Source organism: Mustela nigripes, chromosome 1 (genome assembly GCF_022355385.1).
Source record: "Mustela nigripes isolate SB6536 chromosome 1, MUSNIG.SB6536, whole genome shotgun sequence".
In the NCBI taxonomy this organism is placed as follows: Eukaryota; Metazoa; Chordata; class Mammalia; order Carnivora; family Mustelidae; genus Mustela; species Mustela nigripes.
In genome coordinates, this window is record NC_081557.1 from 155,016,861 (window position 1) to 155,036,151 (window position 19,291).

General features: G+C 34.5%; 1 protein-coding gene across 1 annotated transcript in view; it reads left to right on the top strand.

Annotated features, from left to right (window-relative positions):
- The window catches only part of CCSER1 (coiled-coil serine rich protein 1), a 1,346,695-nt gene that overhangs the window by 727,943 nt on the left and 599,461 nt on the right, over nt 1-19,291 (top strand). The window lies entirely within an intron of this gene.

Here is a 19,291-nt window from a genome sequence, read left to right on the forward strand (position 1 = left end):
TTTGACCATTTAACTATTAAAATGTATTTATTTGATTACATTGAAAGTGAATTAAAAAAAATAAAGGAGGTATTGTCATTGTTTTTAGAAAAGTGTGCAAGAACCATTGTAATTACTGTACTGTATTCCGGGGTGTTACAAAGCAAGGTTGATAGTTGATAGTAGGCATCAGAGTATATCTGACAGTTGCAAATAATACGACTTCAGTGGTTATTGCTGAAAGGAAGCGTTATATTTTACTATGATTCCTTTGTGTTTCTCTGAAATACTCTAACAGTCACTAACTCAAATAAGATAATATTTATTTTCCTAATAAGGATATTGGGATTTGAAGAGGTAAAGTGCCCTTTTTAGGTTCATCTTCTATAACAATATCAGCGTCCGACATTGTGGTCAGTGTTCCACATCAAAGTCAGGATTTTGTTTCATTTTTCTGATTTTAGAGTGTGATTGAACAATGGCAAGACTCAATACAAATGATAATCTGGACTATACACATATATAGATAATTATATATTGTATATACATAACATGTTTTTAAACGTTGAATTTCTCGAAAATCTGCGTTATGGATTAGGGGTAATTGTGATGATAAAGATTTACTATGTGACTACCTAATTCTCTAAGATATATAACCTATGAGCCAAGAGAATAATTTTATAATACAATTCTTTATTCAAATACAGAGAAGGACTTGGAAGGGAAATTATGACCACTTTTGCTGGATATCTTAATGATTATTAACATACATTGTCTATGGTTTATATCATAAATATTTAATTTGTCATGTTCTGTAATATGCACATGTTAAATGTTCTTATTTATTCATATTGAAAAATATAGGCACTTACTCCCAGCTAGATTTTTGACATAGAGTTGTTTTTATTTTTTAATGAAAAGCCTAAAATAGGGCACCTGGGTGGCTCAGGTGGTTAAGTCTCTGCGTTTGGCTCAGGTCATGGTCCCTGAGTCCTGAGATCAAGTTCCTCCCTCATCAGGCTCTGTGCTATACAGGGAGCCTGCTTCTCCCTCTGCCTTTCTCTGTCTCTCACGAATAAATAAAATATTTTAAAAAATTTTTTAAAAAGCCTAAAATAAGTGTATGTTATTATACATAAAAGATTTTGTTATAACACACATAACTTCCTTGCTAAAGTTTTTGAAATGGTATAATTTTTTGAAATTTTCTAAATTTGATCAATTTGATATTTTAAATGGCTATTTATTTAGAAAACAAAATATACTGTCTTTTCCATATTTAATTTGCTGCTGCTGGTGGGAATGTCCAAATTTAACAGAAAGATGTTTGCAATGTTGCTGTATTTTGTGCCTGTTTGTCCTAATAGGAAATCCAAATATAGTTCTGTGCTGCCTTAACATATTTTTGTCTTGAAATATAGTTGATACACAATGTTACATTAGTTTCAGGTATACAGCTTTGTAATTTAACAACTCTGTATGTTATGCTGTGCTCACCACAACTATAGCTACTGTCTGTCCTGGTCCGTCAACATACAATGCTATTATAATACTATTGACTACTTCCTTATTCCAGTAACATATTCATTCCAAAACTGAAAGACTGTATCTCCCCCTGCCCTTCACCCATTTTGTCCTTCCCCCACACCCCTCCCCACTGGTAACCATCAGTTCTCTGTATTTATGGGTCTGTTTCTGCTTTGTGTTTGTGTAGTCATTTGTTTTGTTTTTTTAGATTCTACATATAAATGAAATTATTTGGTATTTTATTTTCTTTGTCTGACCTATTTCATTCACTATAATTTGTTCCAGGTCTGTCTGTGTTGTCACAAATAGCAAGATCCCATTCTTTTTTATGGCTGAGTAATAATCCTCTGTGTGTGTTGTGGGGGGAAACATCTTCTTTCTTCATGCATCTATTGACAGATACCGGGTTGCTTCCATATCATGGATATGGTAAACAATGCAGCAGTAAACATAGGATTGCATATATCTTTTTTGAATTAATGTTTTTTTTTTTCCTTTGGGTAAATACCCAGTAGTGGAATTACTGGGTCATAAGGTATTTCTCTTATTTTATTATTTTATTTTATTAATTTTATCTTATTTTTTAGCATCGATAACATACTGTTACAGTAGTTTCAGGTATAAACTTCTATTTTTAATATTTTGAGGGACCTCCATACTGTTTTCCACAGTGGCTACACCAAATTACATTCCCACCAACATGCATAAGGGTTCCTTTTCTTCCACATCCTCACCAACACTTGGTATTTCTTGTCTTTTTGATTCTAGCCATTCTGGCAGATAGGAGATAATATCTCAGTGTGCTTTTGATTTGCATTTCCATGATTAATGATATTGGACTTTTTTTTCCCCCTGTCTGTTGCCCATCTGTATGTAGTCCTCTGACTTTTTAAATTGGATTATTTGGAGTTTTTTGGTGTTGAGTTGTTTAAGTTCTTTACATAGTGTGGATATTAGCCTCTTATTGGATATATTATTTATGAAAATATTCTACCATTAAGTAGGTTACATTTTCATTTTGTTGATGGTTTCTTTTGCTGTGCAAAAACTATTTTATACAGTCCCAGTAGTTCATTTTTGCTTTTGTTTCTCTTACTTGAGGAAACAAATCCAGAAAAATATTTGAATGGCTGATGTCCAGGAAACAATTGCCTATATTTCTTCTTGGTATTTTATGTTTTCACATCTCATATTTAGGTCTTTAATTGATTTGAGTTTATTTTATTGATTTTAAGATTTTATTTTTAAATAATATCCACACCCAATGTCGGGCTGTAACTCACAACCCTGAGATCAAGTGTTGCATGCTCTACTGACCGAACTAGACACGCAACCCCATTTGGAGTTTATTTTTTGTATGTGATGTAAGAAAGTCCAGTTTCTTCGTACATGGAGCTGTCCATTTTTTTCAGCATCATTTATTGAGACACTGTCTTTTTCCTGTTGTATGTTCTTTCCTGCTTTCCAATTATTATTGACTATTTGGCCATCTAAGCATGGTTTTATTTCTGGGTTCTGTTCTCTTGATTAATGTGTCTGTTTTTGTGCCAGTGCCATACTGTTTTGATTATTACAGCTGTGTATATCTTGAAATCTGGAATTGTGATGTCTCCAGTTTTGTTCTTCTTTTTCAGGATCGCTTTGGTTATTCAAGGTCCTTTGTGGTTTCATACATATATTAGGATTATTCTATTTCTGTGAAAAATTCTGTTGGTATTTGATTATAGTGAACTGTAAGACTGGTTTGGTTAGTATAGATATCCTAACAATAGTAATCCTTCCAATCTGTGAGAATGGTATATCTTTTTATTTTGTTTTTATGTGATCTTCAGCTGCTTTCTTCAGTGTTTTATAATTTTCAGAGTATACATCTTTCACCTCCTTGGTTGGATTTATTCTAGATAATTTATTCTTTTTGGTGCAATTCTAAATGGAATTGTTTTCGTAATTTTCTTAATTTCTCTTTCTCTTACTTTTTTGTTAATATATAGAAATGCAGCTGATATCTGTGTATTTGTGTCCTTCAACTTTACTGATTTCATTTATTATTTCTAGTAGATTTTTTGTGTAGCCTTTAGAGTTTTGTATGTATAGTATCATGTCATCTACAATTAGTTCAACTTTTTCTTATCAACGTGGATGTCTTTTATTTATTTATTTTTCTTAGATTTTATTTATTTGGCAGAGATCACAGGCAGGCAGAGAGGCAGGCAGAGAGAGAGAGGAGGAAGCAGGCTCCCTGCTGAGCAGAGAGCCCCATGCCGGGCTTATTCCCAGGACCCTGAGATCATGACCTGAGCCAAAGGCAGAGGCTTAACCCACCAAGCCACAGGTGCCCCAAACATGGATCTCTTTTAGTTCTTTTGGTTGTCTAATTGCTGTGGCTAGGACTTCTAATACTATGTAAATAAAAGATGGGAAGAGTGGACATCCTTGTCTTGTTTCTGATTAGAGAGAAAAATTTCTCAGCTTCTCACCATTAAGTATGAGATTAGCTGTTTGTGTTTTACATATGGCTTTCATTATGTTGACATGTGTTCCCTCTAAATCCAATTTTTAATCATGACTAGATGTTGAATTTTGTCTAATGCTTTTTCTGCATCTACTGAGATGATCATATTATTTTTATCCTTCATTCTGGTGATGTGGTGAATCATGTTAATTGATTTATAAATATTAAATCATCCTTGGATTTCTGGAATAAATCCTATTTGATTATGGTAAATGAGTTGAATTCATATATTGTTGAATGTGATTTGCCAATATTTTGTGGATGATTTTTGCATCTGTGGTTTGGTGTGAGGATAATGCTGACTTCATAGAATGTATTTGGAAGCTTTCCTTCTTCCAGTTTTTAGAATAGTTTGAGTAGAAATTTTTACTGATTCTTCTTTAAGTGTTTGGTGTAGAATTTTCCTGTGGATCCATCTGGTCTTAGATTTCTATTTGCTGGTAGTTTTTTGATGACCACATCAGTTCCATTACTAATAATTGGTCTGTTCAGATTTTCTATTTCCTTCTGATTTAGTTTAGAAGATTGTGTTTTTCTAGTAATTTTTCCATTTGTGGTGTGTAACTTTTCCCTGTATTCTTTTAAAAACCTTTATATTTCTAATGGTGTCAGTTGTTACTTCTCTTTTATTTCTGATTTTATTTATTTGAACTCTTTTTCTTTTTCCCCCTTAATAGGTCTGGCTAAATGTTTGTTTTTGTTTTGTTTATCTATTCAAAGAATGAGCACTTAGTTTTATTGATCATTCATTCACTCATTCATTTCTATTTCATTCATTTCTGTTCTGATTTTTATTATTCCCTTCCTTCTACTATTCTTGGGCTTTTTCTTTTTCCTTCTTCTAGTTCCTTCAGATTACGTCACTTATATGAAAATTTTCTCATTCTTTGCGGTAGAACAGGAAGGAAATGGGCTCCAGCTAAGCTGGTGGAAATACAGAGTTTGAAGCATCTGTAGCCACTTAAAGGCATTCGGTGTCGGTGTCTGAAAAGATTAAGATGGTTTAAAACAAAACCCTTATAAGAATATCAAATATTTAGGGAACGAGCTTCAGAAATAACCAAATGTCTATGGCTTCAACCGTTGCCCTTCTGCTGAGGTAGGTGGATACTATAAATATCCCTCTTAGAACTGCTTTTGCTACATTTCAAAGATTTTGGAGCATTGTATTTTTATTTTCATTTGTTTCTCTGTATTCTTTTTATTTCTTCCTGGTTTCTTTGTTGACCTCTTGGTTGTTCAGTATTATGTTGTTTAGCTTCCACTTGTTTGGTTTTTTTCCAATTTTTTTTTCTTCTGATTAATTTCTTGTTTCATCTCATTGTGGCTGGAAAAGGTGGGTGATGTGACTTTAATCTTCTTAAATTTATTGAGACTTTTTATGTGGCCTAACGTGTAATCTATTATTTGGAGAATGTTCTATGTGCACTTGAAAAGAATGTGTATTCTGCTTTTGGGGATAGAATGATCTGTACATATCTGTTAAGTCCATCTGGTCTAATGTATCATTCAGAGACACTGTTTCCTTTTTGAGTTTCTGTCTGGATTATATATACATTGATATAAGTCAGATGTTAAAGCTCCATGTATAGTTGTCCCTTATGAAGATGATGTATGCCTTTTAGACTTTGACTAACTGCCAGAGTTGTGATTGACATGGGCTGGTGTCCCAAGGCACTCTGTGCTGGTTCCATGGCCAGAGCTGATGTGGGCATGAGATGGGACAGTCTCTAGGATCTCTGTGTAAAAAGTATCCTGAGAGGACAGCCAAAGCTGAGGTGAGCATGGACCAAAATGGTCCCTGGGTTCTCAGTTTAGTGGGAGCCTGGTAGGATAACTGAAGCAGAAGTATTTGCAAGATGGAGTGTCCAAGGATGCTGAGTGCAGGGGACACATTGGTGAGGCATTTGGAGCCAAAGTAGGTGTGAACCAAGAGGTCCTAGGGTACTCTATGCTGGGGGTGCCCTAGCAAGCTGTCTGGATCTGGATCTAAAGTGGTGTAGGCCTGGAGTGGTTCATAGTGCTCTGCAACTGTGTCACCTCCATGTGATGGCTGGAGTGAGTGCTGAATGTATCCCTGTGTCTGCCACACTGGGGCTGCCTTGGTGGGACAGCTGGAGCTGGTGTGGTCTCAGGGCCCAGGGCTCATGGAGGTGGGAGGCTAGCTAGAGTGCCCAGACCATACTCCTGTCCATACTGTCAAGGTGGAACATAAACCATGGTGCCTACCAGCTCTCCCAAACCAGAGAGAGTTCCAACAGTTCCCCCTCCATTTGGCATGGTTCTGGAGTTAGTTCTTCTCTCTATATTCTAGCTGGGTTTTGTTTATTTGTTTATTTGTTTGTTTGTTTGTTTGTTTTTCTGTGCCCCAGGGTATGTGGGGCTAGTGGGCTAGGGGCCTCAGTCTTGCTAAGTGGCAGCTGAGTATGGTGCCTGGACCCTGCTCCCATCTGCACTATCAAGGCATAGGAGGATGTAAGCCATAATGTTCCAGCAGCTCCCCCTCTATTTGCTGGAGTTCTCAGCCTGCATATTTTATATCCTAGTTGCTCTTTTAAACTATGGCCTTTTTTTCTGTGCCCCAGGACAGACAAATCTGTTCCAATCCCCTCAGTAGTACCCTCCCCACTGCATTTCAGAGGGCTGGGAGTGGGAGTTTCCTTACTTACCATGTCTTTGTTTCTCCTGCCATTCTGTGTGTGGTCATCTGTTGTGCACAAGCTGTTCAGTCAGCCCCCAATTCTTCTGGAGGAATTGCTCAATAAATAGGCCTAGATTTTGTGTATTTGTGGACAAAGTGAGTTCAGGGTCTCCTATGTTGCCATCTTATACTTCTTAACATCTTACGTATGATTTCTATTTCTAAAATAATAAATCTGTCTTGGTGCTTTTTTTTTTTTGTTGTTAATAGTAATCACCATTATGATACAGTGGTAACTTTTAAAAAAACTATAGCAAACTAACTCATATTTTCAAACATACAAAAATTCATTTGCTTTGGTTGAAACAATGGTAGATTGACACATATCCTCTATTGAGAAGAGCTGTTATTTTTTATAACCGCTCTTATAACAATAAGCATTAAGAACTGTTAGAATGTTGTAAGCCTTCCAAGTGATGTCTGTTAGATATCTGAATTTGTATAATAAGTGTGTAACATTAATTGCATTGAATAAGAGTAGGATAGGCCATAAATAAGGGGAAAAGACCAAGATGTAAGCATCTTCCTTATTTTTTACCTCAAACAAAACATCCTGAGTATATTTATTGGCTACTCTCTTCTATTTTGTGAACACTTTTCTCTGCTTGTCTGTTTTCCTCTATGAATGCTATATGTTTTTTGCACATATCAGAAATAATGAACAGGAGGCTCAAATGATATTTTCCGGTGACTGTTTTTAGTGTCTGAAAGATAGTCACTGAATGTTTATTTTATAAACATCATGGTTCATTTATATACACATGCATATATGAAATGAGGAATCTCTAATTTTAAAGTTACCTTTTCCAAAAAGGAACTTGACAAGATGAAGGCAATTCGTAGGTTGCATAAACATTCCTGAGGGAGAAGTGCTTCTTGAGTCCAGGGAACATCAGTAATGAATGAATGCTGAGTGGATACTGATGGAAGAAAGCAATTGTTGCAACAACAGTAAAATCATTGTAAAATCTTTTCTCTAAGAATTTTTTTTTAAGTTTTCATTTTTTCTTTTCCTTTCTTTCTTTTTTTCTTTTTCTCTCTCCCTCTTTCTTTCAAGATTCGGGGGATGAAAGAAATCTTCTCCCCACCCCCCATAAAGAAAAACAGCCAATAACTTAAACTTTGATAAATAGTCTGGAAGTTTTGTGTACTAACCAGTTTGGGTATAGTGATCATTGAGAGTGAATAAATATTGTGTCAAGTTCTGCTCACATTTTTCATGGAACTTTATTCTTCATAGAGCTGGCAAGATTTCTGACCTGGAAAGAGATTTATTTCTACCCTTTCCACTAAAGTTAGCAGAGTAAACTTGAAAGAATAACTAACTTCACTTAGCAATAAATTTTCTACACAAATTTTAATTTTCTTTACCTCATGGTTTGTATATGTTTTAAGAAGTTACTGTGCCATTGTAGATCTAGGGTTCAATTTAAATTTGAGTACAGTTTTTATATAATTTTATGATTTATGTTGTTTGGGATCTCTATCATCTGATTACCATTTGTTTGTAGCTATATGAATTTTAAGAATAGGACCCTGAAAATTAATGATGAGTCTCTTGAAAACTACCCCATCCATTTCAGTAATGTAAATACAACACAAGTAAACACTGATATATATATAAACAAATATTAAATATTGTTTTTTTAATGCTTCATTACCAGAATGTAAGCTTTAGAAAACCCAAGAAACCTTTTTTATTAATTAGTTATAAAAAAAGCATCCAGTAGAATGTCATGTAGATTTTATACATGAGAAAGTTTTTTATTGATTTTTAATGAAAAAGAATATTTGATATCTGATAAGTTACTACAAAGGATCAGATTCTCCAGTTAGACTCACACAAATCATAGATCTTACCTAATATCAGGCTTTACTGATAACTTCAAAGGTTTTGGCAATCAGGTGCAGATTAAAGAGGAACAGGCCTGGGATACTGAGGGCAGCTCTTCAAACTCTTTTATCCTGCACTGAACACCTACTCTCTGGTCCAGAATAGTATAGATCGGATATTCAAGTGAGGTTTTGTGGAGTTACTTACACAGCAGAAAGAATGTTTCATCCATGAAATATCTTCATTTTATATTCCAACAATGAACAATTTATATTCCAACAATTTTTCAAAGGGAGCCATGTTCATAAATCCAAAGATTTTTATCTTTATTTTTCAAATTGATCTTTAATCAGAGACAGCTATTAAAATTTCCATAGTTAAGGGTCCTTCTCCTAGCAAGCATTATTATTTTATTTTCTTAGAGATCTAGTTTTCATATCCGTAAGTTCAGACAGAGTTATGTCCCTTCTTCCCCTTCCCTGGAGAAAAGTCAGTTGCTTGAGTTCTTCCTTCTCACCTGTTTTCTATTTCCACCATGTACTGAGAAGGATACTCTATTGGAATGGACTGGTAAACCCAGTCTCCCAGATTTTTCATTTCTCATTAATTGTTTAAAAAAAAAATGCTTTTTAAGAAAAAGGTTTTCTGGCTGAGATTGCAGTTATTTTTTTTTCTTCTTCAGTGTTTGGAATGTTCCCAAATACAGTTTGAGGGAAGAGAGAGAAGATTGCTTTGCTTTTCTTGAAGGTTAACTGCTTCCTTTTATTTTTCACTTAAGGCAAGTTTTCAGGAATTACCATTTTTGAAAGTCAAGAATTTCATGATTAAAGAAAAAAAAAGTAAAATCCCTTTAGAAAGATAACATTGTGTGTCAACTAGACTAAAAAAACAAAAATGAAAATAATTTTGAAAAAAGTTTTCTGGATATATGGTATAATACACTATATAAGAAAAGAGCCAGTTATTTAAATTCACATATCATATTTAAAATTATAAATATTTACTTGTTTTATTGTTTGGTTCCATTTGCTATTTATATAAAATTACTCATACTAGCACAATGATTAGAATAGAGTACATTGTTTCCTTGTTTTCTTCTTCTAGTTACACTGTATATACTTTATTACATATCTTACTGAGTATAAAATACCTGGTCTTAAGATATTTTGGATGTTGGTTTATTTCTGTAAAATGTCTGTTCTTTTTATACTTCATTTCCCCCACTTAGTGACATCAAAATTACAGTAGAAAAATTCCCATAAAAGAAAACACATATTACAAAAACTGAATCTAACATTTTCAGCCTGATTTGTATGTTTTCCTGCTGTCTCACAAACAGACTGTGTCATTACTACCCTCAAGTCTCAGTGCCTTTACTCACATAAGTCCCTTAACCAGTGGAGCTATTTCTTCTCTCTTGCCTGTTCTAATGATGAGGAACACAGGTTTCATATTCCCCATTCCACCCCAACATATTACCTGGCTTCTTTAAGTATAAGTGAACTCCATCTTCTTTAAAACACTTTGTAGTTCAATAATGGCTAACATTTTTGGCTCTCACTATATGTTAAGTGCTGTTCTAACAGCTTTACATATCTTAAATATTTTAATCCTCACAGCAGTCTCTGAGCTAGCTACTCTTGTACCCAAGCAAGAAGACTGAAATACAGGAAATTAAGTAACTTGCCCAAATCACACTACTAGAAAGCTGCTAGGCTGCATTTCAGCATGGATCCTCTGGACCCAGAGCCTGCGCTTTAAAGCACACTTCTCTGTAAACTTGTAGGTGATTCATGGAATACTTGAATTTATCTGTGGTTATTTCATGTGTGCTACTCTTACCACCCCAACTGAGATATTAGCTCTTTGAAATTTAGAACTTGTCGTATAGGGTTGATCAATTCTCTTTAAAGACGGTGGAGGGGTGGGGAGTGGTTAGAAGTAATTTAATTCAACCTCTTTGCTTTACAGATTTATTGAAGTAATTTAACAGTAATGGATTCAAAAAGTTTACTTACTTGTCCAAAATCATGACAGAAAATTTATTGGGGCATAGACTGAAGTGCTATTTTGTTTGTACTGTTTTTGTTGTGTGCTTTGTGATACTTTGTTTTAACAGAGCAAATGCAGGCCAGCCTACATTCAGAATTGAAATACAACTTCTCATGGCCCTAAGACAGCATACTAAAGAGAGTTGTATTCATATTCTTTGTTCTGTAAGGCTGAACAAGTATCTAGACTTTTGAGAGCTGGACATCAGTAGGCTTTAACCCAGCAAATTTCAAGGTAGCAAAAGAGTTGGAAAACTGTATCAAGGATTGGAAAGCTGAAGGGCCCAAAGCTGCCTCCCAGCTACAGTACTAGTCTTCAGAATCTTACCCACAATACTTTCTATTACTCATGCCAAGTGTACATGTGCTACTCTCACTGGGAATGTGCTGTGCACTCACACCAGGGTAAAATAAATATTTTCTAAATGATGAGCGTTAATAGTATTGGTATCACTGCTTTCATATTATTTTCACTCTTTATCAAAATTAAAAGAAATAGGAGAACTGTGTGGGTCAGTCGGTTAATCATCTGCCTTCTGTTTGGGTCATGATCCCAGGTTCCTAGGGTCCAGCTGGAGTTGGGCTCCTTGCTTAGCAGGGAGTCTGCTTTGCCCTCTGTTGCTCCCCCCACTCGTGTTCTCACTCTATCTGTCAAAAATAAATAATAAAATCTTTAAGAAATTAGAAGAAATAATATTATAAATCATATATTTTGTTTAATAGGGAGATAGCACATACTCATCATTCTGGGGTATGATGCTTCTAAAAAAACTACTAAAATTCTAATGAGGTAGATTTTGCATTGGATTTTTACAGTTATGAATTATCATAGTGTTACACTTACAAGCAAATGCAAAGTCCTATAGTTCCTCTAGGTGGCAAGGATAATGGCTAATATTTATTAGATGCTACTACATGCTAAGTAAACATTTTTTTTTAAAGATTTTATTTATTTATTTGACAGACAGAAATCACAAGTAGGCAGAGAGACAGGCGGGGGGGGGGGTTGTGGAGGAAGCAGGCACCCTTTCGAGCAGGGAACCTGATGTGGGGCTCGATCCCAGGACTCTGGGATCATGACCTGAGCTGAAGGCAGAGGCTTTAACCCACTGAGCCACCCAGGCGCCCCACTAAGTAAACTTTTAAGTGTTATGTGTGTGTTGATTCATGTAATGTTAAATAAAAACAAGATAGATTCTATTATTCTCATTTTACGGAAGAGGAAATTAAGGCATAGCAAGTTGACATAAAATGCTCACATGGTGACAAAGCTGGGATATGAAAACAAGAGGTCTTGATGCCAGAATTTACACCCTTAATCACTATACTGTATGGTCCCCCAAATAGAAATAGACTGAATCCATGGTTATGCTGCAGAAACAAATTTTAGTAACTTTAACATCATCTATTGAAAGATGGATTGTCGTTTATGCTATACATATATTGCTGGCCAGTAGGCACCCACCTGCCCTCCCTGTAACACTCAGGTTGATGGAATATTCTTTATCTTTTTAGGTTATATTGCAGCCTTTGAGGGAAAGAAAGTGAGTCACAAATTGTACATTAGATCTTAAATTTCCATTGAGTGGCCCATAACATTTGTCACATTTTATTGGTAAAAAAAAATGAGTCATATGGTCCTCGGTAAGGGGACAGCGAGGGCCTACCAGCCATATGCCCAGAAGTGGGAAAACCATGAAAAATGGACAAACACCACCAATGCCAGTTATTGTATTTTTTCTGAATTAATATGCTTTTAATTAAAATTGAAAAGTTGCCATTTGGCAAATATGCTGGCATAAAAATCTTTTGATTCCATCAGTTTTTGAGAAAAAACTAATTTAAAATTTTATAAGCCTGGAAGTGAGTACCTTCTCTTTAAAATGTCATGTGTACATAATGCTATCTCAATTTTTAACATATAATATAAACATAGTATACCATTCTTCAGTTATGTTTCAGTCACTCTACTAGTTTTTCAAACATTTCTATTTTTATAAAAATATTTCTGCTCATAATCAAGTCTACTGAATTGCCCAGGATTTGCTGATGTTATCTCAGTCTTATTTCAGCTTACTTTAACTTTTTTAAGATAAATGATCATACCCTTATCTATAATAGAGTTTTTATTTAAGGTACTTGGCTGTATATTTCTAAGTATTATTATTGTAGTTGTCAGAAAAATTCATGGTGACAGTGTTATTCTAATATTTTTTAGCCATTTACCTCCTTATAACCTTATCATTAGGCACATTTTTCTTCTATAAATATCTCTAGAGATTTTAAGTGACAAGTATAACATTTTAAATTTGTGAACAAAATGACTTTCTTGTACCCAAACAATATGTTACGCTTGATCCAGAAATAGATAATTTGCACCAACCAAAACAAATAGATTTCATGAAGTTTTTCTCCCTTCTAATTTAATGTTAAAGTCTTCCTGTATTATCTCCTAAATCATGTATTATATTTTAACTGAAAAAAAAAAAAAGTAGAGTTAGGTGAAATACTTAGAATATTGGATTGAGTATAAGTTTGATGAAAAACCATATAATACCACATACTAACCAATCACAAACGAGTAGGTACTGTCAGAATACATAGGTATAGTCACAGTGCCTTTTGGTGTTATAATAATTACCATAACAAAAGTGTCCAATGTGATATGTGATCATTTCAGATAATTTGAGATCTTCTATCAGGTTATTAATTTTTAGGATTATTTTACAGATTTTTGTAGAGGAAGAGAAGGAATGCTAACTTATGTAGTACCTCCAAGTACCAGGTACAGGCACACTTAGTGCTTTTCAATATGTTCTGTTTACTTTTCTATATTCTTTTATTTCTATATGCAAGAAACATATTTTATGTCTGTTTATTTGAGCAACTATCCTACATAGGAACCAGCTTAACCTTTTTAGTCCCATCAAGTATTTAAAAATGACTTCAAGTTTAATAAGAATAAAGCAATCATAAAATATGACTGAATGAGTAAAAAGTACACAAATCAGTAAATATTTAACTTGAAGGAATAGCATATTCCCAGAATGGCAAAATATGGTAACTACTAAACAATCAGAAAACACTGTGGTAAATAGAAAAAGGATATGGTCATGAGTATTGTCACAGGGGGTCAGAGGCAGCACTATCAGTACCCAAATGATAGTTAATATCTTCCTTCAGTTATATGTTTAGTCCTCATGTGATATATTCAAAAAAACAAATCAGTACAGTGCAGTAAAGTAAATGCCATGCATTTCATACATTTGTTTATTTGGCAAAATACATAATGAGTTATGTTCTATGCTAGTTGCCTATGTAGGTGTTGGGCTTACACAGTAAACGTAACAACTGTGATTTCCACTGTCTGGCATTTTCATCTCATTTAGTATCCCTAATAACTAAGTAGCAGGCTCTATCATTGTTCCTACTCTACAGACACAACCATGGATGTTTAGAGAAGATAAATAACTGACATGATTTCACAGTAAGTACTCAGTGTCCCCTATATTATTAGTCTGACAATAGAGATGAAGCCCATTATCATCACACCACACCTTTCCAACAGGTAGAATGTTAGAAGAGTAATTACCTAAAAAGTGCAAAAAGGCAGGGATGATGCTTTTGTTTCACTGAGAGACCATTTGCTAGTCCCCACTAACACTATATTTTAATAAAAAAAAAATAAAGTGACAAAGGCAAAAGACATTGATAACATTTTGTTGTATTATGTTCTGGATTAAGGCCTCAAAGATTGATTTAGTTTGAATTTCCTTTTATCATAGCACATCTACATTTCCGAGAAATCACACTGAGCTTTATATATATATATGTTTTTTTTTTTCCCTGACATTAACTTAACTTGATGGAGACTAAAATGTATTTTTATGATCAACTACATCTACTGGTAACAACCCTAATGAACAAAACTGAATTATGGAGCTGCATTCTAATATCATAACCTACTAATCAAATCTAGAAATTTAAAAAAGAAAGGATGTTAAGTTAACACAGATTTAGCCATCTGATTCAGAAAGGCAAGGTAGAAGTCATCTCTGTTCTTTGTACAAGCTTTTGTAAAAGTGTAGAGCAAGGGGCATATTTATAGCCCTTTAACAAGCATGCATGGTAATTAAAAACAGCGAGTTTCTGCCTGCATAGGCTGGTTCTTGGGTCGGGAGATAACCACTTTTAGCTGACTCCAGGGTACTCTTGAAAGCAGTATGATTGCGCTGTGGAGGCTCTATTTGTTTATCCTACACGTAATTGAAACAGAGCTGACATGCTACTCTGGTGACCTCTTCTGCCCTACTCTTTTAGGAAACCATATGTTACATTTCCAAGTTTCATAAATGTGGTTATCATTGTTCATCACAAACAAGTATGAGGTCTCTCATTATCATTGACTTTCACTCAGTAATCATTTATTGGCTATCTCCTCTGCACCCAGGATAGGCACTTCTGAAAGCAGAGTTAGAGGGAGTATAAAACCAGAAATTTCACTAAGGATGATAATAGATTAATGGGAGGAATTATAAATGTCATCTTACTAGTAAGTCCCTGAGTAGGATTTCTTAGGAACACCGACATCATGAATCCTAATGGCTTACCACCTAACTTCAAAGGGTCAATGAACTAATGTGGTCTCAATGGTTCTAGAGTTGTTTACTTAGTAAAGTATAAAAGGAAATGACAGTGTGACCTTACAACTTAGCTTCTGGTCTAGCATTCTTGTCAAAGAAGAGGTAATAAAATTTACTTTTTAAAATAAAATAAAATAAAAAGGTTTTCTTTATTTATTTGAGAGAGAGAGAAAGCAGCAATGGTGGGAGAAGCAGGGGGACAAGCAGACTCCCAGCTGAGCACAGAGCCCTACTCAAGGCTCAGTTCCATGACCGGAGATCATAACCAGAGCTGAAATTAAGAGACTGATGCTTAACCAACTGAGCCACTCAGGCACTCCTAAAATTTACTTTTGTAAAAAGTACTCAGTAAATTTAAAAGTTTGTCAAGGAATTCTTTTGAGAAGAGAATTCATATGCTATGAAGAGCATATTCCTTTTTTCATAGAGAAAGTGTTAAAAAGTAAAGGATATTTTTAGTTATTTTTCTTCGTTTTATAAAATAGAGTACTGAAGGTGGGGGTGAATTGTTCTTTCTCTGTAACTTGTCATAAAATCTACTGTCAACATATTCTATATTCTAACAAGATTCGTTAGAAATCAAATACAGTTTTAAAAAGTAAGAAATATATTTTGTAAATATTAATGAAGAAATATTGTAAAAAGCCACATTTTATTAAATTTTGGTATATCCTGAAAGAGAAATAGAATTTGATAACTGGCTTCCTATAGGCACATTTAGAGGCTTTTAGTGAGCATGGATAATTGTAATTTTTATTATGAAGGCTTTCTAAATCTGTTATTTTGGTTTTTAGTATTGCAAGTATAAGTTAGATTTTCTGAGGAGGAAATATTGAAGTTATTATTACATATGAACTCTGATGTTTAAGCTAACTTTTCTAGTCATAGTAGGATAATTCTCTAGGGTTTCTCTCGTTAATTTTACACACACACACATTCATATATATATATATATATGTATATATATGTTTAATATGGTTACAAATATTTTTTCTTTTATGGATAGGTATTATATTTACACTTAACTATGCCAGTTTTTTGTAGGTAAATGCCTATAAAGATAGATTTGTATTGGCTCATTTTTTTTTTTTTTGGTTCTTCACTGAATAAATCATAGTACAGGTTTCAGTGAATTGTTTGGACCTACAAACCTTCAAATAAAAAGGAGAATCCCTAAAAAAAGAAACCAACAACAAAAAACTCTTATCATCTCTAAATCCATAAAACTTTTACTTTTCCAGTAATCTCCTTAGCAATATGAGAGTTCTGTAGAATTGCCATAACATGGGAGGTTATTGGGACGCCTGGGTGGCTCAGTTGGTTGGACGACTGCCTTCGGCTTAGGTCATGATCCTGGAGTCCCAGGATCGAGTCCCGCATCGGACTCCCAGCTCCATGGGGAGTCTGCTTCTCTCTCTGACCTTCTCCTCGTTCATGCTCTCTCTCACTGTCTCTCTCTCAAGTAAATAAATAAAATCTTAAAAAAAAAACATGGGAGGTTATTAATTTTTTTCTTTAATTGCATTTTATGCTGCTGCTCAGAAAAGTCCTATGTACCCCCTATAAAGTTAGCCAATTAGTGAAAAATTTGTTAATGTTTATTGATAAATCCTTCCACTAAGTCATGAATTTTGTAACACTTCCCTCTAGTAATAACATTTTATAGACTCCATTTGAAAGCATGTATTTCCTACAATATTTTACTTATTATTTATTTCATATGTGACTGCCTGAAACAAAATATTTATCTTGTATCTGTAGTGTGAAATGTGCTTTGCATGCTTCAAAATGAGATTTTAGAGTACTGATAATAACATTTCTATATTTGTTCTTTCTCTCAAAACCACATTTTATCATAATTAGGATGTTTTAGTAAACATTTTAATTTTATTGAATTTCAACAGTAAGTTAGCCGATTTTATAATTTATGCAATTTTAAATTTATACTTAGAGTTTACATAATATTTCACTGAGTATTTGTCTATGAAAGATGATGCATAACACAAGTTGAATGAATTCTTAACATAATTCTCATCTCAAGTATCTCATAAAATTGGTAATGCTAGTTTAATATTATTCCATGTTAGTTCACACAGATAGTGGTTCCAGTTTCCTCTCAGTGTAGGGCTGAATGAAAAACAAAAAATGCACAGGTAGTCTCAATCTCTATGTGAATATTTATAAACCCTAGCAAAGCAAGTTTCACCTAATGAAATGTGAAGACATTTGTAATCTATTATGATTAGTTACTGTAGATAAATGAAGACAGTCCATTTATTTAAAAACAAGGAAGAATGATTACTAAGTCATAAAATCATTGATTTTTGTTGAAACTACTACTTTGTAGAGTAGACCAGTGACTAAAATGGCAAAATCAGTCAGAACAAACATTTCTTTAAAGGAAGTTTTAATATGGGCTCAAGAGTAAAGACACACACACACACACACACACACACGCACGCACGCACGCACACAGGGAGTAGGTACGGTGAGAGTCAGAGAGAGGTCCAGAAAGATTCATACGAGTATTTCGCTGTTGTTTTTCGACTATGTGATTTCTCTCTTTTAAATTTTGGCTACAGTGTTTTTTTTTTTTTTTCCATAATGAACATTTTATGATAATGGAGTAAAATTTATTTTTAAAATAAGTGAAGATGAACATAAAAGGTTAAATGTCTTGTGTCCATGGCAGTCATAATGTAGCTGTTGCTCCTTCTTCCCAATCTCTAAGTCATCTTTATTCTCAGTAGGTCAGCTAGAAGGCTGCTACTCAGGACCCCTCCAATGATGTCCAGTTTCACAATGAGTGAAATGTGAAGTCCTACGAGAGAGTTTGACCCACCTGCCACCCCCACCCCATCCACTTCTCTGACCTCTTTGATTTCCTTCTCTACGTATACCCACTTTATGATTCCTACCTTCATTTCTCTCTTGTGCACCTATATACAACCCATGGATTTTGCTTCTCTTATCCCCCTCTCTGGAATTTTCTTTCACAGAGAACTTCATGCTCAGTACTTCACCGTTAGGGGTTTCTTATGGCCTAAATAATTCTGAAACTATCCAGCTCATATCTGTATTTCCGTTTCTTGCTTAATTTTTCTCCTCACCACTAGTCCCCATCTAATATCTAATATGTTAGTATTTTAAGTATTTATTCCCTTTCTCTCCATTTGAATGTAAACTCAAAGAAGATAGGGATTTTAATCTGTTTTTTTGTTTGTTTGTTTTTGTTTTTGTTTTTTTGCCCGAATTGCTATACCCTTGAATTTAGAAGAATAGCTGGTCACAAGCTGACGTTCAGTAAATGTCCTATGTATAAGGGATGCCAAGGACTGGCAAGCACAAAGCTGATGCCACTTTTTAGGAGTGTCACAATTGTGTGTTTTTGGTTTGGTTTGGTTTTTTGTAAGATTTTATTTACTTGTGAGAGAGAGATAGCGAATAGGGAAGGAGCAGAGGAGAAGAACAGGCAGACTCTACTGCTGAGTTTAGAGCCCTGTGTGGGGCTTGATCTCATGACTGTGAAATCATAACCTGAGCCAAAACCAAGAGTTTGACACTTAACCAACTAAGCTACCCAGGCACCCCACATTTGTATTAGTTTGAATCCATGGTACAGAATCTGGAAAATCACTCCTAAGAGATTGTAGCCGACAAGCATTACCCCACAGAATAAGGCAAATTGACAGAAGGAAATTAAGCCAACAACTGTAGGGGTGCCTGGGTGGCTCAGTTAGTTAAGCGTCTGCCTTCAGCTCAGGTCCTGATCCCTGGGTTGTGAGATTGAGCCCCACATCCGGCTACCTGCTCTCAGGAAACCTGGTTCTCTCTCTCCCTCTACTTCTTCCCCAGCTTGTACACTCTTTCTCTCTCACTCACTCTCATTTTCAAATAAATATAAAAAATCTTTAAACCAAAAAATACAGACATCCTGCAACTCCAAATCACATTAAATCAAAGTCTCAACTGGAAACACTCTGTCACAATGATTCCTAATCTTTTCATGTTGTGGTAAATATTTGAATAGCATATTGAGGCTAA